The 22,036-nt window shown below is 38.8% G+C and overlaps 2 pseudogenes; both read left to right on the top strand.

The window, feature by feature from the left end:
* The first annotated feature begins 6,315 nt into the window (after positions 1-6,315).
* On the top strand, positions 6,316-6,647 carry LOC102730003 (cAMP-regulated phosphoprotein 19 pseudogene; annotated as a pseudogene).
* An 11,078-nt stretch (positions 6,648-17,725) lies between these two features.
* On the top strand, positions 17,726-19,009 carry LOC102730311 (large ribosomal subunit protein uL30-like; annotated as a pseudogene).
* The last annotated feature ends 3,027 nt before the right edge of the window (positions 19,010-22,036 follow it).

The following is a 22,036-nucleotide window of genomic DNA, read 5'->3' as shown; positions in this document are numbered from 1 at the left end:
ATACCATGCTACCACTAAGAAAGCTGGAGTACCTACATTAATTTCACACGAAGCAGACTGGACAGCAAGGAAATTTTTCAGAGGTAAAAGGGATCAAAATGATAAAGGGGTCAATTATCCAAAAGACATAACAATTCTTAATGTAAATGTACCTAAAAAGAAAGCATCAAAATATGTGAGAAATAATAACTAAAAGAGAGCAGGGGTGGGTATACTAATATGAAGTTAGGCCTCAAAACAAGTCCTAACAAATTCAAGAAGACTGAAATCATACCAAGTATCTTTTCCAATCATAATGGAATGAAACTAGAAGCCAATAACACAGGGTAAATTGGAAAATCCACAAATACGTGGAAATTAAACAGCACACTCTTAAACAATTAATGGGTCAAAGAAAAAGTCTCAAGGGAAATTAGAAAATATCTTGAGACAAATGAAAATGAAAATACAACATACTAAAACTTAAGCGATGCAGCAAGAGCAATATGAAGAAGGAAGTGCTAAAATGTTTATATTAAAAAAGAAGAAGCAGGGCACCTGGGTGGCTCAGTTGGTTAAGCATCTGACTCTTGATTTTGGCTCAGGTCATGATCTCAGGGTCATGAGATTGAGCACTGCCAGGTTCCCTGTTGGACATGGAGCCTGCTTAAGATTCTCTCTCCCTCTCCCTCTGCTCCCCCACTTGCACGTGCTTTCTCTCTCTCTCTCTCAAAAATAAAAAAATAAAATAAAAATAAAAAAGAAGATCTCAGATAAATAACCTAACTTTACACATAAAATAACTACAAAAAGGACAAACTAAGCCCAAAGGTAGCAGTAGGAAAGATCAGAGTGGGGATAAACAAAATAGAGAACAGAAAACAATAGCAAAAAAAAAAAAAATCAATGAAACTAAGAGTTGATTTTTTTATCAACAAAATTGACAAACCCTTAGCTAGATTAACTAAGAAAGAAAGGCTAAAAAAAACTTAAATCAGAAATGAGAGAAGAGACATGAAAACTGATGTTACAGGAATTAAAAGGATTATCAAAGAATACTATGAAAAATTCTATGCCAACAAATTGGATAGCCTAGAAGAAATGTATAAATCCCTAAAATCACACAGCTCACAAAAAGAATGAATCATGAAGAAATAAGAAATTTGAACAGTATCTGGTCAGGAGTTAAATCAGTAACCAAAAACTTCACAGCAAAGAAAAAGCCCTTGACCAGATAAGTTCACTGAAGAATTCTACAAACAGTTAAGAAAGAATTAACACCAATCCTCCTGAAACTCTTCCAAGAATTTGAAAAGGAGAAAAAACTTTGTAACTCATTCTATGAGGCTCACATTGCCCTATACCAAAGCCAGATAAAGGCACTACAAGAAAACTACAAAGCAATGTCCTTGATAAATACTGATGCAAAAATCTTCATTAAAAATGCTAGCAAAATGGGGCACCTGGGTGGCTCAGTCAGTTGGGCATCTGCCTTCAGCTCAGGTCATGATCCTGGGTTCCTGGGATCAAGCCCCACATCAGGCTTCCTGCTCAGTGAGGGGGCCTGCTTCTCCCTCTCCTCCCCGATCACACTCTCCCTTGCTATCTCTGTCTCTCTCTCTCAAATAAATAAATAATATTTTTTAAAAATACTAGCAAATGAAATTCACCAGCACATTAAGAGGATTATACAATAACCAAATGGGTTTATTCCTGGAATGCAAGGATGGTTCAACATATGAAAATCAATGTAATACTCCACATTAACAGAAAGGACAGAAAGCACATGATCATCTCAATTGATGCAGAAAAAGCATTTGACAAAATTTAACACCTTTTCATGATTAAAAAAAAATACTCAATAAATGAAGAATAGAAAGAAACTACCTCAATATAATAAAGGCCATTTATAAAAATCCTATAGCTAACATCATAATCAATGGTGAAAGATGGAAAGCTGTTCCTCTAAGCAAAGCTTTTGCCACATCTATTGAACATACTATTGAAAATCCTAGCTAGAGCAATGAGGCAAGGGAAAAAATAAAAGACATTCAAATTGGAAGAGAAGAAAATTATCTATGTTTAAAGATGACATGATTTTATATGTAGAAAACCCTACACTCCATCAAAAAACAAACAAATAAACAAACCTGTTAGAACTAATAAATGAATTCAACAATTCAATTACAATAGCACTGAAAAGAATAAAATATTTAGGAATAAACCTGAGGCGAAAGACTTATACACTGAAAATTACAAAGCATTGCTGAAAAAAGTTAAAGAAGACACAAAATGGAGTGGGCATACATAGAAAGACATCCTATGTTCATGGATTGGAAGACTTAATATTGTTAAGATGTCCCTACTATCCAAAATGATCTACAGATTCAATGCAACCCCTATCTAAATCCCGTGGCATTTTTTTTGCGGAAATAGAAAATTTTATCTTAAAATTCATATGGAATCTCAAGGGATCCTGAATAGCCGAAACAATTTTGAAAAAATGAAGGAAAAAGTTGGAGGAGTCCCACTTCCTGATTTCCAAATGTAGTACAAAGGTATAGTAATCAGAATAGCATGGTATTGGCATAAAGACAGACAAATAGACCTCTAAAATAGAATAGAAATCCCAGAAATATACCTTTACATATATGTTCAACAAGATCCTCAACAAGAGTGCCAAGACCACTTCATGGGGAAAGGATAATCTCTTCAACAAATGGTGTTGGAGAACTGGATATCCATATGCAAAAGAATGAACCCTTATCTTACACCATTAAAACACCCCTTTGTTTTTTTTCTCAACTACTCTCACCCACAACACTTCTGGCCAGCCACCCAATGTATTGGTTTTCCCACACCAGCCACTTCTCCAGTTCTCAGCAGATGCTGATTGATTGGTGTCCTACAACTTACCTCAGTTCTGGCACTAACTGCCTGTAGTTAGCCCAGACCCCACAAGTTAAGGGCTCAGTCTCACACCTCATACACCAGTCACAACTCCAAGTTATCACCTGTGCTTCTGACTAACTGGCTGTAAATTGAAGTTTCCCATGATCCCCTTCTCAGGTTCAGCAATCGGCTAGAGCGGCTCACAGAACTCAGGGAAACACTTACTTTTATTTACCAGTTTATTATAAAGGATACAACTCAGGAACAGCCCGTTGGAATAGATGCATAGGACTGGTATGTGGGGAGGGTTGTGGAGCTTCCATGCCCTCTCCAGGCACACTACACTTCTAGTACCTACATCCATGTGTTCACCAAACCGGAAGCTCTCCAAACCCTTTCAGTTAGAATTTTTATGGAGGCTTTATTACATAGGCATGATTGATTAAATCATTTGTCCATGGTTGATTAAGTTAATCTCTAGCCCCTTTCCCTTCTTTGGAGGTCAAGAGATAGGGCTGACAGTTCTAATCCTCTGATCACGCGGTTGATTCCCCTGGCAAACAGTACCCGTCCCATCCTTAGAGGCTTCCCAAAAATCATCTCATTAACAGAAACTCAGGTGTGGTTGAAAGGGGTTTTTTATAAAAAACAAAAGATGCACCATTCACCTTTATCACTCTTACCACTTAGGAAATGCCAAGGATTTTAGTAGCTTCCTGTTAGGAAAGGAGATGAAAACTGAATATATATTTATTATAAGTCACAATATTACACCACATACAAAAGTTAACTCAAAATGGATTAAAGACTTAAATGTAAGACATAAAACTATAAAATTTCTAGAAGAAGACATAGGGAAAACTTCATGGCACTGGGTTTGGCAATGATTTCTTGGATACAACAACAAAAGCACACAGGCAACCAAAGCAAAAATAGACAAATGGGACCACATCAAACTTCAAACTTTGTGCATCAAAGGATTCAGATTGGCAAAATGAAAATTTCTGAGTATTTGTTTCAAAACAGTGTGAATATACTTAGAATTGCTGAACTATACGCTTTAAAGTAGATAAGAGGGAAAGGCAACCTGGATGATATTTGCAAGTGGTATATCTGATAAGGGCTTAATATCCAAAATATATAAAGAACCTATGCACCTTATGTAACTCAATACACACACACACACACGCACACACAACAAATAATCCAATCAAAGTGGGCAAAGGATCTGAATGGACATTTGTCCAAAGGAGACAAAGAGATAGCCGATAGATACATGAAAAAAATGCTCAAAAAAATGCTCAACATCAGTAATTAACAGAAAAATACAAACAAATCAAAACCACAATGAGATATCACCATACACCTGTTAGAATGGCTAGAATCAAAAAGACAGGAAATAACAGTAATTAGTGATAATGTGGAGAAAAGGAACCCTCATGCACTATTGATGGGAATGTAAATTGGTGCAGCCACTGTGAAAAACAGTATGGAGGGTCCTACAAATTTTTTAAATAGAATTACCATATGACCCAGTAATTCCATACTGGGTATTTACCAGAAGAAAATGAAAACACTAATTCAAAGAGATATATGCACCCCTATGTTTATTGCAGCATTATTATAATAGCCAAAATACGGAAGCAACCCAAGTGCCCATTGATAGATGAATGGATATATACACACATCTTCTTTATCCATTAATTGGAGAAAAAAAGGCAAAGAAAAATATAGGCTTTTCAATACAGAGAACAAACTGGGGGTTGCCAGAAGGGAGGTGAGTAGAGGGATGGGTGAAATAGATACAGGGATTAAGAGTACACCTATCTTGATGAACACAGAGAAATGTATAGAATTGTTGAATCATTATATTGTACACCTGAAACTAATTTATCACTGTGTGTTAGTTATACTCAAATTAAAAAGTATTATGCTCAGATATTTGACAACTTAGATGAAATGGACCTACTCCTTGAAAGACAAAATCTATCAAAACTCACACAATGAGAAATAGATATCTGAATAGTTCTACATCTATTAAAGAAGTTGAGTTCATAAATAAACTTCAAAACAGAAAGCATCCAACTCAAATGGTTTCATGGGTGAATTCTATTAATCATTTAAGTAAGAAGTGATATCAATACTCTATAATCTATTCCAGAAAATCAAAGCAAAGAGAACACTTCCTAACTCATTCTATGAAACCAGCATGACGTTAATACCAAAACTAGACAAAGATACTTTGAGGATGTAAAATTACAGATCAACATCCCTCATGAACATACATGCAAAAATACTAAAAAAAAAAATAGCAAGTCAAATTCAACAATGTATAGAAAGAATTATACACCATGATCAACTGGCATTTATTCCAGAATACAATACTGATTCAGTATTTGAAAATCAATTAATGTAATCTATCACATCAAGAGGCTAAAGAAGAAAAAAACATGATCGTATCAATAGATGCAGAAGAAGCATCTGACAAAATCCAACATCCATTCAAGATAAAAATTCTCAGCAAACTAGGAATGAAGGGAACTTCCTCAAACTGATAAAGAATATCTATAAAAATTCTACATAATACTCAATGGTGAGAAACTAGATGCTTTTCCCCCCAGGATAGGGGAAAAAACCATAAATGTCCCGTCTTCCCACTCCTATTCAACAACATACTGGAAGCCCTCACTGATGCAATAAGATGAAAAAGAAAAATAGAAAGTATGCAGATTGGAAAGGAAGAAATAAAATTGTCTTTGTTTACAGATGACATGATTATTTATGTAGGAAAACCTCAATTAATTAACAACAGCAACAAAACAAATTCCTAGAACAAACTAGTGATTGTAGGAAGATTGCAGGGCATAAGCTTAATATATGAATTTTGAGTCACTTGCTTTCCTATATACCAGGAATTAAGAATTGGGATTTATTTTAATTGAGGTATAATTGACATATAACATTATATTCATTTCAGGTGTAATATAATAATTCAATATTTGTATACATTACAAAATGATCACCACAATAAGTCTAGTTAACATCCATTACCACACAGAGTTACAAATTTTTTTTCTTGTGATGAGAATTTTTAAGATCTACTCTATTAGCAATTTTCAAATATACAATGCAGTATTATTAACTATAGTCACCACGCTGTACATTACACTCCCATGACTTATTTTATAAGAGGAAGTTGGTATCTTTTGGCCACCTTCACCCATTTCACTCATGCCACACCATCCACCTCTGGCAACCCCCAGCCTGTTCTCTGCATCTAGTAGTTTGCTTTTAGGTTTTGTTTCTTTTTTTTTGCTTTGTTTTAGATTTCACATACAAGTGAGATCATAGAATATTTGTCTTTATTGGCCTGACCTATTTAATAAAGACTTCAAGATCCATCCATGTTGGCAGAGCCAGAGAAGTGGGGTAAGAAGGAGCTGTATGTCCACAGAAGTCCCTGAGGCAGCCTCCGTGGAGAAGCAGAAGGAAACAGAAGATAAAGTGACTAGTCCAGAGAAAGCTGAAGAAGCAAAATTAAAAGCAAAATCCCCATCTGGGCAAAAGCCTGGAGGTTCAGATTTCTTAAGAAGACAATTGCAGAACAGGCAAAACTATTTTGATTCCGGGAATTACAACTAGGCTAAAGCAAAAATGAACAAGCAACTTTCTACTGCGGCTCTGGATAAGACAGAGGTCACTGGTGACCACATTCCTGCTCCATAGGACCTCCTCAACAGAAACTGTCCCTTGTTGCTAGCAAGCTGGCTGGCTGATTAAAAGAGCTAAACTGGAGGGAGGGGGTGGGAGGATGGGTTAGCCTGGTGATGGGTATTAAAGAGGGCACACTCTGCATGGAGCACTGGGTGTTATACACAAACAATGAATCATGGAACACTACATCAAAAACTAATGATGTAATGTATGGTGATTAACATAACAATAAAAAATTTTTTAAAAATAAAAGAGCTAAACTGGAAAGGAAGAAGGAAGGAAGAAAGAAAGAAAGAAAAGAAGGAAGAAAGAGGAAGAGAGAAAGAGAGAGAGGAAGAGAGAGAGAGAAAGAAGGGAGGGAGAAAGAGAATGGAGGGAAGGGGGAGGGAGGGAGGGAGAGGGGAAGAGAGGAAGGAAGAGAGTGAGGAAGAAGGAAGGAAGGAAGAGAGAAAAAGAAAAAGAAAAAAAAGAAAGATCTATCCATGTTGTTGCAAATGGCAAGCTTTCATTCTTTTTCATGGTTACATAATATTCCATTATATATGTATATATGGTTTCCTTTTGCAGTCACTGACTGTGATCCCAAGGATTTCTGACCTTTGAGCGGACCTACTTATTCTAACTAAAAGTCAAGTAAACTTTTCTAGGTGCAGAAAACAGAGATCTGACCCAGATAATCTTGAAGTTTCTTTCAAATTCTGTTATTCCCTGATTGCCTCCAAATGGTATTGGAAACATTTCTTAGCTTTTATGGTTCCCATGCATTATCTCATTAAATCTCTGCAAAGTTTCAGGTGTGTGCTTTAAACACCTTTCTGCCTGATTTTAGATAAACTGCTCCTGAAATTATAACCCTTTTATGATATGATTGTTTAGTGTTCAATTTTTGTATTATAAAACTACGGAATATCTTAAAATATGTTTTCTGATAGATCTAGGGCAGCAAATCCCTTCTGGATATTTTCCTCTGAAATTACATTGAAAGAAATAAACAGCTGTCAGGAGTATGAAGCCTAAACCATTAGATTGCTGAGTCAGTGCTCTGGAAGTTACAATATGTCCTAGAATGCAAGTCACATGCCCCGACATTCAAGTCCTCATTTTCTTTTTTGAGGGTCAACATAAATTAGTAGTGGTAGGTTGAAAAGAGGACAGGAGAATTACTGGCAAATCCAAATACATGTACAAGTGGCAATCAACATTCTAATTGTGCAGGCCGAGTCAAACATACAGATGATATTCAAAATATGATTACTACCTAATTTGTGATGGAAAACCTGTTCTTTAGGAAATGGTTCTCTTTGTCCATTATAGGTGCTGAATTATATATTTCTTTGTTGCTTGGTCTTGTTTTCTCCTGCAAGACCCTATAAAGCATTTGTAATGAAACACAGTATTCTACAAATATAAAACCAATGCATTTTATCCTTAAGCCATATTCCATTCGAACTTCTCACACCTTGAAGGAGAGTCAAAAGGCTTATTGCCAGGTATGTGCCCTCTTTGGCAAGATACTAGGCTTGAAATCCAGGTTTTGTGGATTTGGTTGATTTTTTTTTTTTTGCCTGCCATTCAAATGGCCTACACCTGACTTGCAGGTTAAACCATTTCCTAAAGTGAAGAGAGAAGAGAGTCTTACCATCTGTCTCTGCTGAGCATTGGGACTTCGTTCAGTCTGGCAGAAAAAGGCTCTCAGAGAGGAGATGCAAAAGAAAGCCTACCTCCTTCCCTCTGAAGGAGGATGATAGAAGACGAGCAAGAAGGATCTGGCCAAATGGTCAACCTGATGTAGGTGCTGAGCCTACTTCACGAAGTTCCAGCAGGAAGGGATGCAGAATGCGTGGGCTCTGCAGGGAGCAGCCGAGTGGGGTCCTTTGAACCAACATGAGATGGTCCAGCCTACTTAGGAGTACTGAGCAGAGTGGTCAGCCAGGGAGTTATCCAATCCCAGCCCTGAGCTGAGATCCACAGGGCTGGCCCTGAGTCAATGGTGGTGGGATGAGGCCAGGCTGCAGAGGGCACAAAGGGGTTGCATGCAGGGCACTATGTGCTCTTAGATGGAGGAGAAGTGAGATGGAGGAGAAGCAGGGCCTCGGGGACTATGCCCCATGGGAATGGCTCTTGAGGTTGCAGGTCCCACCACAAATCTACCAGCTCAGGCCTCAGCTCAGAAGCCAGCAGGGAGCCCAGCAATCAGACAGCCAATCAGGTATCACCAGGACCTAGTGGAAGACCACAGCAGATGAGAATACCTGGTCAGAAGGAAACTGGAAGGCTGAGCAGTACCCACAGGATGGTTAAAAGTATTGTGTGCATCTAAGGTTTACACTCGATGGGCCTTTTAGCTGGGTTCTGTTGGTTTGTTTGCTTTGTTTCCCTGCGAGAAATGGGAAGTATTGAAAGGAGGCAAGAAATTATGTAAACAAAATAAGAAATGACATGTTCTCTGCACTTCCAAACTGTGGCCTGTATCATCGCAGGTAGCTTACAGGTTGACAGGAAGGACACGCGCGTGCACGCATTCACACACACACACGCACGCACGCACGCACCTACCTGCTGTAACCCAGGTACAGAACTTAACAGAAGTGAACCACGAAGCAGAGCAAAGCAGACACAGCCTTCTATGCAGGCCTTTCTCCTGCCCCGAAGTTCCTTCCAGGGCTCAGAGCTGCCGGTGAAAGCTTGTCCTGTAAAGGAAATCCTGTCAAATTCTTGTTAAGGCTCATGCAGTGGGGTTCATGGCACCATTTCAGAAGAACGTCCACGGGCAGTTTTAAGAGAGCATTCACCAACATGGAGAGCTCCTAGTTCTTGAAGCGAAGTTGGCTTCAGTGCAGCCAGTTCTCATCCCGGGCCGGTGCCCAGGGCCCTGAAAATCAGCCAGCTTTCCAGCACTCCAGGGAGCCTGCATTAGGGAATTATTTTTTTTAAGTAGGCTCCGCACCAGGGTGGAGCCCAGTGCAGGGCTTGAACTCACCACCCTGAGATCAAGACCTGAGCTGAGATCAAGAGTTGGTCACTTAACCAAATGAGCCACCCAGGTGCCCCATAAGAATTATTGTTGTTGTTGTTGTTATTGTTGTTTAATAACACTTGAAAGACTGAACATCTTCATGTGTACAGATGATTAGGGGTGTTATGTGCACATTACTTTACTTATGTAATTAATTTTTTATCGGGTCAACATTTACTGATCTCAGAGTTCTTAGAATGCAGTTATCAGTGACAGAGTATCTCCTTCAGGTCATTGCAGTGTGGTCACGGGGGACTTGGTGTCTTGGCACAGAAACTGCTCCCCTGGGGTGCAAGACACATTTCCCATCTATCTAGCAATACCCAAGACCAAGCCAGGATGAAGAAAGCTTTTCCCAGACGGAATCAGACTGACCCTTCCAAATCCTTTCAGAGGTTGCCCATCTCTTGAACTTTATATGGAACCTCAAAAAGCTATACAATTTTTTCCTTATACTGTATTGAATATGTTTATTGCAATATCTATTATTTCATCTTTTTTTTAGTCTCTGAAGTAACAGTTGTGAAGTCCTCCTTTCTACCATGTTAAGTTGATTTGGGTTTTCCTTCTTTTCTTTCTGAACACTGCCCTAGGTTACTTCTTTATTTCCCTATTTTATTTCTCCTATCTGTATTTTTTTTTTTTTTTGCCATAACTAAGTTACCTCAAGAATTTCTAATACACTCATGGTAATGTTCAACTATTATCTGTTGGGATCAGAGGTCAGAATCTGTTTTGAACCTTAGAAAAGGTTTTCATGGCCAACAAATCTAGGACTGTGGGACTCTCCCTTTTGCGGAAGAATTTGGTGGGAATTTGATAGACCCGCAAGCATTGGAGGCATTTGTGTTTGGAGTTAGGCACAATGGTCATAGCCCCATGTTTGGAGGAAGGTGAGCACCATCAGCAGCAGAGTGTCATCACCTCAAGGGGGACCCTGGAAGTTCCTTTTTCTGATTTTTCACACAGAATGTTGATGAATCCAGACTCTGTAGGACTTTCTGAAGTCCTTCCTGTTGGGTTCATTCTCTGTTGTGAGAATGGCCATGACTTTATCAAGCTATGGTACTGCATGTGAAACACTAGACAGAAAGGCCTCACTTCCCACTGGAAAATCCTAAAGGCAGCCAAAACTCTAAAAAGATGAGCTAAAGCACATGGGTAGAGTGTACTGTTCCAGGCTCTGCATTTAAAAATATGTCCAAAGAACTAATTGGCTGAGGTTTCAGGTAATGGGTACAGCATTTGTCTCCACTAGTGTTGGTCAGATATCTTAATGGGGGCTCTCTTGGCATTTTGGTTGGGATAATTCTTTGTTCAGAACTCTCTTACATATTATCAGATGATGAGAGTCTTGGGCCTCCAAGCACTAAATCACAGTAGCGTTTCTATGTTTTCATAGCAACCAATAACACCCTCTTTACATTTCTGAACGCCCTCTTGGAAGTCATCCTTCTTCCAGCTGAAATCCACTAGCTCTAGCCTAAGACATATGCATGAATGATTTCAGAGCACTTTGTTAAAGTTAGAATTTCATGTTTGTAATCAATTCTTTAGATCAAAAGTTAGATTTTTAAACTTTCAATCCATTAGTAGAAATACTAGATCCAACTGGAATCATGCTTGTCTCCCCTAGTTGACCCTAAGTTTTTTAGAGTCTTTCTACATGAAGTGTGATCCTCAGACCAACAGCATGAGCATCACCTAGAAGCTTGTTAGGAATATACAATCTACGGAATCAAAGACTGTATTTTGACAGGCTCCTCACTTAATCTATACATACATTAAAGTTTGAGACACAGTGCTTTAGAGAATACCCCGGACAGTCTTGTGATAGCTTCTTGTAGTTAGCCTGTCCCCCCCTAGTGGCACAAACTGATTAGCATCCCAACCCACAATGATACAAACCCTTCCTATTTGCACTTCCCCATTGTGGTGAACGTAGAAACTTCTCTACCAAAGAACCATCATGCTCCTCCCCAACCTGGGTTCCAACAACATCAACTGAGGTGTCTGGTAATTATGAGAAAGCCAGAATATCAGGTGATCTCAGTTATTCCTCTCACAGTCTGTGATCATATAATAGAGTTTGTCACCAGGCCTGGAGTTATGCTAGGTCAGCCTACATTTTAAGATAAAATCTGGAATTAGTTGCTCAGGACATACACTGCCTGGTGTTGTCTATCTTTCCCATTTGATGCTGTTGTTATTTTATTTTTAACCTGACTTTTTCCTAAAGAAAATCCTACTATCAGATTCACCCATTCCTATTTTCTGTCATCTGTAGCAACAAAAATCCAAAAGGCCCCAAGACCATAAACATCCAAAGGAACAAATGAATGGGGGATTGTCTTTCTGTGTGACCAGCAGGGACTCGCATAAAGGGCCACTTGTGACAGTCTCGTTTACAATCAGCTGACTCTCTGGACACTCTGAGCATCAGTAGCCCTTGCACTTGCCTGCTCCTGTCTGCAACTGGTTCAACAGTGAACTTAGACCAATTAAATTTCCAAAGATACCCTGAGAACATGTCTGCCTGGGCCCAAGTGCACATCACTTCTTTGTTGCTTGCGTCAACTGAACTCACACTTGCCCAGAAGTTAGCAAACATTTTGCAAGTTGTCAACAAAGAAAAGGATGGGGAATCCCAGCAAATTCAATGTGAGATTATCCTTTTTCCTTTCTGTGTAAAATCTGCTAGATTTTAGGGTCCTACCCAAGGAGGTTTTTAGGCATATTTGGGTGTATTATGGGTTTTATTTTGAAGGGGCATTTTTTAAATTATGGTAAAATACATAAAACAAAACTTACCATTTTAACTATTTTAAAGTATACAAGTCGGAGGCATTTAGTATATTCACGTTGTTGTACAACCATCACCACTGTTTTCAGAATCAATTTTTAGAAAGATTTCTGTAATTCTGACCATCTTCTATCCTCTGTTATGTATTTAGGAAAATTATGTTTTCTCACTTTTTTATGTTCAACCAGTACACATTTGGTTTATCCAATTTTAAAGATCTTCTCGGGGCGCCTGGGTGGCTCAGTCGTTAAGCGTCTGCCTTTGGCTCAGGTCATGGTCCCAGGGTCCTGGGATCGAGCCCCGCATCGGGCTCCCTGCTCCGTGGGAAGCCTGCTCCCCCTGCTTTTGTTCCCTCTCTTGCTGTCTCTCCCTCTGTCAAATAAATAAATAAAATCTTAAAAAAAAGAAAAAGATCTTCTCACATCACTTATGCACTAATGATGAAAGGTGAATGTAGAGAAATATCTGGAACTATCTTCAAACTAATTGTATACAGAGGACTATTTTTGATTCTCTAATAGTCCCCATTATATCTTTATTATTACTTACGCACACTGTTTTTTTCCCCTCTATATAGCCTTTTCACTAAGCCTAAACAAATCTAAGCAAGTACAATACAAATAGAAGAGGAAAGTCATTAATTATATATGTGTTAGTCTTCATAAATTCAAAGCATCTGTCCCGCTTTAATGCTTTAAAAACCATTATACAACAATGAATATTTTTAAAGTCCTTTCCTGTGTGGTGAAATAAATACTTTGCTCCTTTCATATATCCCCAAATATATTTCTATTTATAAAATAAACAGACGCACACATTTGAAAGCTTTCTGATTTTATTAGGGGGCTGGTACTCAGAGGCAAAAAAACCCCCAAAATATTGGCACCAAAAAAAAACTGTTGTCAGGAAAATTTGGGGTTGTTGTCTTAATAAGATAAGACATGACTAAGGCATATCAGACATGACCCCTTGTTGTGGGTCAACAAGGCTGTGATTAAGTTCTTGTTCTACTTGTTGGTTGTAGTTTTTCATTATTCTTATCTTTTTATAGCCACCTGCCCTGACTAGTAAAAGCTTCATCCTAATTTTGGGTCTGAGGCACCTTCTTACTTAAGCACCATCCACAGAGAGAAATGATTCTCCAGCCAGTCATACATGCTCCATATTTTTCATTTTGGCACACAAGGCATCAAACCAACTTTGTTGTATCTGGGCTGTTTTTTTTAACAGTTATAACAACAAACTTTGCCTTCAGCTTTTCTTAGAATTTGTGTATTACTACTCAGCTGCTTGCACCCTCTACTGAATACCAGCTCTAGAAGATGCTACATTTAGATAATTATTTTGGTAAACGGCAAATAAGTTATGAAAGAGTTGTGACAAGACAAATTTCAAGCACTGGATATCCCTAAGATCAAACTGAATAGTTAAGCCAGGCAAAGGTTTAATCCACTTTCAGTAAACGGCTTGTTTACTTCCATTGTCAGATATTTTAAAATTTCCTATAATCTCTTACATGCTCTTCTTAAACATATCATACTGAGCAAAATTCATTCTATGAGTTACATGTTATACACATAAACACATGTTTCTGGAAATCACGATTTGGGATAGACAAGTAAAGACATTGGTGGATGTTAAGTTTGGGTCAAGAAGTCTATCTTAAAATGTCTAAATTTAAAATCTTAAAATATCTAAATCTGGATATGGTCAGCCATACTTGGAAGGGGGTAGGTTTCCTGTGAGTGGCTCCAGGGGGGCAGATAACTGACCATTGGAGGAGTCCAGAAAGGCAGCTTCACCTTCGCAAATGGAAAACTTCTCTAGAATTTAGAGCCATTCAACAAGGGAACAGGTTGGGTGCCTGGGTGGCTCAGACAGTTAAGCCTCTGCCTTCGGCTCAGGTCATGATCTCGGGGTCCTGGGATTGAGCCCCGCATCGGGCTCCCTGCTCCTTGGGAGCCTGCTTCTCCCTCTGCCTCTCTCTCTCTCATGAATAAATAAATAAAATCTTTAAAAAAAAAAAACAAGGGAACAGGTCGCCTTCTGAGGTGGTTTGTCTCTCGAAATGTTCGAACAGGTACATAGAGGATTATTGTAAAAGCAGTCTGTGTTGGCTGCTTAACGTCTTACCTCCCTTCTGACCTCACTTGGCTTAATGAGCCAGATTGCTAAGGATAACTTGAACATCAGGTTTATTGTTGGATTATGAAATACAGTGGCCTCAGAGAGTATGTGGATTCATGATCGTTTTGCTTCTATCTGTGAGCTAGGTTGTTTCCAAAGATGGTCACACCAATCCATCCCATCCTGTATGCCCTTCTGCTTTGCGACTTTGCCAACAAAGAAATAAAGTCTCTTTCCTCTTTCCTTGAATCTGGACTGGCCCTGTGACTTTCTCTGACCAATAAAATGCAGTGCAAATGATAACTGTGATTTCTTGGTCTTATGACACCTTGCAGTTTCTGTTTCTGCCCTCTTGGATGCCAACTGCTATGTAGACAAGTCCAGGCTACCCTGTTGGAGAGGCCACCTGGAAAGAGATGGGCCTGGATGATAAGAGGTCAAACAGAGGAGAACCAAGGTGCCCAAGCTGACAGCCAGCACCAACTGGCAGACAGCATGGATTTTCCAAACTTATCTGCCCCACCTGACCCCACCAAAGCTGAGATGAACTGTTCCCACAAACCCTTGCCCAGATTCCTGACTCAAAGAATTGTGAGCAATAAAATGGACATTGATTTAAGCTACTAAATGCTAGGCTGGTTTATTACATAGCAATAACAACAGATATCCGAAACAGAATTGGTATCTGGAAGTGGGTTGCTGCTATAACAAAAACCTAAAACCCCTGTCATTGGTTTTGATACTGGGTGGCAAGAGAAAGTTCGTTGAGGAAGCTGTCTGATCAACCTGGAATAACAGTGAGAAAATTGCCCTTGGAGGCTCATAAAAAAGAATAAGCTATGTTACAGAGTGGTAGAATTTTTTGGCCACACTATCACCTGTGGGATCATGGAAGCTAGGAGATGCAGCTAATGAACTCACTGATTTGAGCAAATGAGGGTGTCACCTGTCCGGTTGATGTACAACTGCCCCAGCTCCAGAACTGTTTGGTTTCATCACTTTCTCACCTCTTAAGCCTCCAGTCAATGGCTCTGAATTTGCTGATGTGGATAAGGAGATTTCCAGGCAAAATACTGAAAATACAATTGGCTTCTCTTAGCCACATTGATAAAATACAGGAAGAGAGAGATTAACTAAACAAGGAACTGTTTAGTTTTTAGGCAGGATAAAGAAGAAATATAGAAAACTGAGGACAGACATTCAGGCCAGCAAAACATTATCAAAGTAAGAAATGACCTCAGAGTAAAGATTAAATCAAGGGTTTGGCTAAAAATCCCTGGTTAAAACCTTATAAGACTAAAGGCAGCATCTAGTAGACCCTCCCATCTAGGCACTTTCTAAGAATATTAAGGGCATATTTTCCCACAACAGCCTTGCCTGTGGCCCAAAGGGAAGCCCATTTTAGAAAAAAAAATATATGGATATAGTTTTTTTGTTGTTGTTTGTTTGTTTTTACTATGGTGTGATACCCAGTAACATTCATAGGGAACCCAGAACATTTTTAAGATAAATACTTACTAAAGTACCATAAGCTTTAACGAAAAGGCATAGAGACAGTTCAAAATGAATAGAGCTCTCTAGGCCCCCATTGTTTTATGGGCGGGAAGCAGGTTGAGAGAACATCTTCTAATGAAAAGAAAAAACAAAAGTGTAGCAAGATCACAGAGGATAAATTCAAGAGCTTCAAACAAATAATGACCAGGGAAACATTTGTTGCCCCCTGTTACATATGTGCCTGGCTGGACTTCAGAATTGCAAAGGACAAGTGATTGCTAAATGCTTCCTGTTCTTTTCCCTAGCTTGTATCCCTCACCTGACAGGAGATCCTAATAACATTGCCTGGACTTCAGAATTGCAAAAGACAAGTGACCACTATATGCTGCCTGTTCTTTTCCTTAGTTTGTATCACTCAGATGACAGGAGATCCTAATAACATTGCCTGAGCCCCTTGCTGAGGGTGAGTGAAGGCACACATTCTTCTCAATGTCTTTGAGGAGCACAAAGCCACCCAATTCCTATTTGTGCATATCATCTTTCACAGCTGAGCTGGTTCAATAGAAGGATCATCTCACTATCCCACACATGCTGTCCCTGTTATTCCTTGCATCACATAAAACAGATTTCCTTTCCTCAAAAGCATTGTTCACACAAAGCATGTGTATATAAAGCAGATTATAACAAAGATCTGAATTACCAGGGAGAGTGGAGTCATCTCGAATCTCCAATCTTTTTCCTTAAAAAGTTCCTTGAACATATTTACCAGCTCAGTCTCCAGCCTTCTGCCAAATTACTTAGCCCTCTCTTCCCCTCTTTCTTCTTCTCTGTCCTCCACCCCCAAATCTCTGGCCCTTCCTCTGAAGAACTAAGCGCTGGGACTCCATTTGAATATCCAAAGGCTCTGCCAAACTGGAATTTCTCGAACCCTTCTCTCTCTTCCACCAGTGTATGTTAGGAGAAAGAAGCCATAGAGAGATTTTTTTTCTTCGCTGATATGAATACTCTGCCTTCCTCAGAAAGCAGAGGTAGTTATGGTTAATTTGGGCTCTATATTTTCCCTTTTTCATTATTTTTAGATAGCACTAAGTTAAAACAACAGTCTAGATAAGAGTTTACATAATTATACTTAAGGCTAAAGTAGAAATCACTAAGACAGTAAGATGCTGAGAATATGCTTTATTCCACACGAAATTTAGTACTATTTTAAGCTTTTTAAGATTATGATTATAAAGAAAATAATATAATCTCACATTAAGATAAATATCTGCTATGAAAGACAAAAATAGGGTGGGATGGAGGAAGAGGCTGAGATTCTCCAAGGTTGCCACCCACAAGCATCAGATAATTGCTTCACTCTGGCCATTGATTTCAGTAGCTCAAAAGCTAAATAAATACCAAAGTGAAACTTTTTTTTAAACCATTGGCTGGCATGCTTATTTTAATTGTACAATTTTAATTACAATATTTAAAGCTAGTTACAGCTGTATAATTTAGTCATATTTATTATTTTAACGTATTTGTATATATGTATATAAAAAACATTGTGTCATATAGGTAAAGCTGTTGAAATATTGCCAAAATGGTTCTTGGTATTTCAAAAACTAAGCACAAACTATATGGGAGAGGTTTAATAGATTGAACTACAAGAAAATATAAAACTCCTACTCATTGAAATGCACGCTTAGAGCTTTGGAAACATGGCGGAGCAAGAGCAAAGAAAAAAGATCCCTTTGGTTCCAGAAAATCTCCTGAAAAGGAGGAAGGCTTATCAGGCCCTTAAAGCCACTCAAGCAAAGCAGGTACTTTCAGACAAGAAGGAGCAGAAGAACATAAAAGAGCTCAAATTTAAGCGACTGGAATGGTTCCCACAATTCCTGGCTGTAGCAACGTGACAGGGTGTGCCTCAGACATCTAGAAGTGAAACATCATGGCTTAGAAGTGCCAGATAAACATTCCTTGGCCTTTGTTGTTCACATCCAAAGGATTAATGAGTGCAGAGGACCCCTGCAAGGCTTTGCCTGAAGATTTTCAGTGGTGTCTTTGTCAGAGTGATCCCCCCAGACCATAAAAATGCTGCGTATATAAAAATGAACCTTATGTGACCTGGGGATTTCCAAATTTGAAGTCTGTCCGGGAACTCATCTGGAAACGTGGACAAGCCAAAGTCAAGAATAAAACCATCCTGGGGCATGTGGGTGGATCAGTGGATTAAACTTCTGACTCTTGATCTCAGCTCTGGTCTTGATCTCAGGGTCCTGAGTTCAAGCCCCTATTGGGCTCCACGATGAGCATGGAGGTACTTACAAAAAAGAGGAAGAAGAATAAAGCCATCCCTTTGACTGACAACACAGTGATTGAGAAGCACCTGGGGAAGGATGGTGTTATTTGCTCGGAAGACCTCATTCATGAAATTGCCTTTCCGGGGAAGAATTTCCAGATGATCTCTGAGTTCTTATGTCCTTTCCGTTTTTCAGGGGCCCCTCCTGCTGCCAAGAATAGGGTGGGCTTCCTCAAGGAGGTGGGCTTACCTGTTTATTGAGGTGAATACATCAATCAGCTCATTTGGCAGCTGAATTAAATCTAGGATATCTGAAAGCACAGTGCATTGGAAGTATGTGTTTTGTCTTTTGGAATTGTTATCAGTCCCTTCCGAGAAGATTATTTTCTACTCTGTCTTCAGAAACTAGAGGGAGGGCTCAAGGAAAAGATGATGAGATTCCTAAGGCACTTATCACAGTCCAGTTCCAAGGGAAAGTTCCAGTCCTTTTTCTGTGTTGGCTGCCACTGGCACGTCTCAAGTCAGCAAAGGACTCTTGCCATGGAAGAGGGAGTCCTGCTGTGTCACATCTTCTATCCTGGGGTTTAATGTTGGTGAACGAATACCGAAGCATGAATACAAGACAGCAGTGGACCAAGCTCAGGGACATATTTGAACCTGGGGGTTCCTGGGGCCTTATTTTGGAGGAACCTGAAATATAATTACAAAGAGGAGCGCAAAAACAGTGGGGAGAAAACACAAACTTAAAAAAAAAAAAAGAAAAATCAGTGTAAACTAGGAGAAAGCCTTCACAACACATATACACCTCAAGGGACTAATTCAGACTATATGTATATCAATAAGAAAAAACTAACAAAATAGAAAAATTATAAGAGGCAAATGGGCTATTCACAAAAGAGAAAACAGGAAAGGCTCAATTCTGCTAATAATCAGGAAAATGCAAGTTAAAACCACAAGTGCTTACAGAAGCCGGTAAGTAATGTTAGGGCATAAAGCAAGCCAAGTGTTTTTTTTCTTTCTTTCTTTCTTTTTTTTTTTAAGATTTTATTTATTTATTTGAGAGAGAGAGCACAAACAGGGGGAAGGGGCAGAGGGAGAGGGAGAAGCAGACTCCCAGCTGAGCAGGGAACCCAATGTGGGACTCGGTCTCAGGACCCCAGGATCATGACCAGGCCGGAGGCAGATGCCTAATTAACTGAGCCACCCAGGCATCCCATAAGTGTTTCAAAATAAGAAGTGATGCTAACTGGCAATTTGGAGCATGCAGGTTTTAACTAAGAACAACTTCTACCCAGTGCCAGTGGTTGACATGAGGGAGTGATTTTTGTTTGTTCAAAAGGTACCAGATTTTTATATGAAATTTCAAAATTTTAAAAAATACTGTACAGACCAAAGATGTTTGTGATGCAATATAGCCCTCAGGGCATGAATTTGCAAGCTTTAATCTAAAACCATATTGGAAGAAAATATGTTCTCTGTATTAGCAAGGCTCTAAACTTATTCCTAAAGACAGTGGGCCCCCAATGATCATGTTGCAAGGCTTTTGGTAATTTCCCTTTCCTACAAGGTTGTAGGCACCACAAGATCACTTTGATGACTGTTTGGTATCCAACAACAAGCATCCCTTGTTAATTCTATTAGTATTTCTTCATTGGGTAATTTGTCTCATTAACAGTTCATCACAACTATGCTATTTTTTACATTGACCATTTTTACATGTTTTTCTTACCAGCATTGTGTTGTAATACAACCCTAATTCTCAGAGTAGATCAATGGTTCAGAGCCGTTCATGAAAGCTTAAAAGCAGTATTCAAAAAGAAAAAAATATGTACCTTAAAAAATGTAAGAATGGATGAAGAAGATGTGGTAGAGATATACAATGGAATATTACTCAGCCATAAAAAAGAATGAAATTTTTCTATTTGCAACGTGAGTGGAGCTAGAGAGTATTATGCTAAGTGAAATAAGTCAGTCAGAGAAATACAAATACCATATGATCTCGTTTATATGTGGAATTTAAGAAACAGAACAAATGAGCATGGGGGAGAGAGAGTCAAACCAAGAAACAGACTCTTACTTAACTGTAGAGAATAAACTGATGGTTATCAGAGGGGTGGTGGGATGGGGGTTGGGTTAAATGGGTGATGGGGATTAAGGAGGGCACTGGTTGTGATGAGCACCAGGTGTTGAATTACTAAATTATATACCTGAAACCAATATTACACTGTATGTTAACTAACAAGAACTTAAATAAAAACTTAAAAAAAATGTAAGGTTAAATTGTGAATAGGACTCCAGTATAAATTAAAAATGTGAATCAGTTATGCTGATGTAGAGAATTCAAATAAGTGCCATCAATCAATCAATCAATCAATAGGAAGTACAAAGATGAATTTCTGAAAATTGGTATTTTTTTTGGACTGGCAGTCTATTCCTCCAATAATCGGCATTTATGAAAATTTGACAAATAATGACATAATCCATCAATGTTTTTATCTAATTTTCAAGGCAAGCATAGTGAGCTACTTTCTGGTAAAACAATGGAATTTTTACAAAACCAATAATGCTGTTCAGCACAAACTTGATGAATTGTGTCTCTAAAGAAAAGTCATACTAATGATCATCACTGCAGTCTTTAAAACCAGGTATAGGTCACTGTATTTCCAAGAGACAAAAATAGCCTCGGGGCACCTGGGTGGCTCAGTCACCAACTGAGCGTCCAACTCTTGATTGCAGCTCAGGTCATGACCTCAGGGTCGTAGGATTGAGCCCTGTATCAGGCTCTCAGCACAGAGTCTGTTTGTCCCTCTCCCTCTGTTCTTCCCCCTGCTCATGCTCTCTCTCTCAAATAAATAAATAAATAAATATTTTTTAAAAAGTAGCCTCGGGCTCCTGGGTGGCTCAGTTGGTTGAGCAACTGCCTTCGGCTCAGGTCATGATCCTGGAGTCCCGGGATCGAGTCCCACATCGGGCTCCCTGCTCAGCAGGGAGTCTGCTTCTCCCTCTGACCCTCCCCCCTCTCATGTGCTCTCTCTCTCTCTCTCTCATTCTCTCTCTCAAATAAATAAAAATAAAATAAAATAAAATAAATAAAAAGTAGCCTCAAAGTTAAAGGCAAATACTATGTTCAGATAGAATACAAAACAAATATGGGAAATCCATTATCAGATGACTTTGCTGTTGGAATTATGTAATATCAATATTATACAGTATGGGAGAGCAGCTCTTATTGTGTGTGCTGGTTATTGTATATATAAAAGAACCATGGTGATGGAGGTCAAAAGCCTAGGAGAGCCAAACCTACATAGCCCAAAGCTGCTCAATCCCTGATTGGATTGAAGTAATCAGCCTTCCAGCTCTGCCTCATGGAGGCAATGATGAACCACCTCCTGAGAAAAATAAATATCAACTTCCTCAGTCACTATGGTTCATTTATATACAATATCCAGCATGTATTAAAAAATGTGAGACATAAAGAGAATGCAGAAAACATGACTGATAAATCAAGAGAAAAAAAGATAATAAGGAAAACTCACAAGTATTCTAGCTACTTGAGTTAGTACAAAGGGATTTTAACTACCATGAACATGTTAAAGAATATATAGGAAAATATGGATTAAATGAATGAAAATGAGTTTTTTCTGTTTTTATTGAGATGTAATTGACATATAACATTGTATACATTTAAGGCATACAACATAATGATTTGATATACGTGTATATTATGAAA

This window comes from Leptonychotes weddellii, chromosome 9 (genome assembly GCF_054177405.1).
Source record: "Leptonychotes weddellii isolate Sample4059 chromosome 9, ASM5417740v2, whole genome shotgun sequence".
Taxonomy (NCBI): domain Eukaryota; kingdom Metazoa; phylum Chordata; class Mammalia; order Carnivora; family Phocidae; genus Leptonychotes; species Leptonychotes weddellii.
This window is presented reverse-complemented; position numbering and strand designations above follow the sequence as displayed.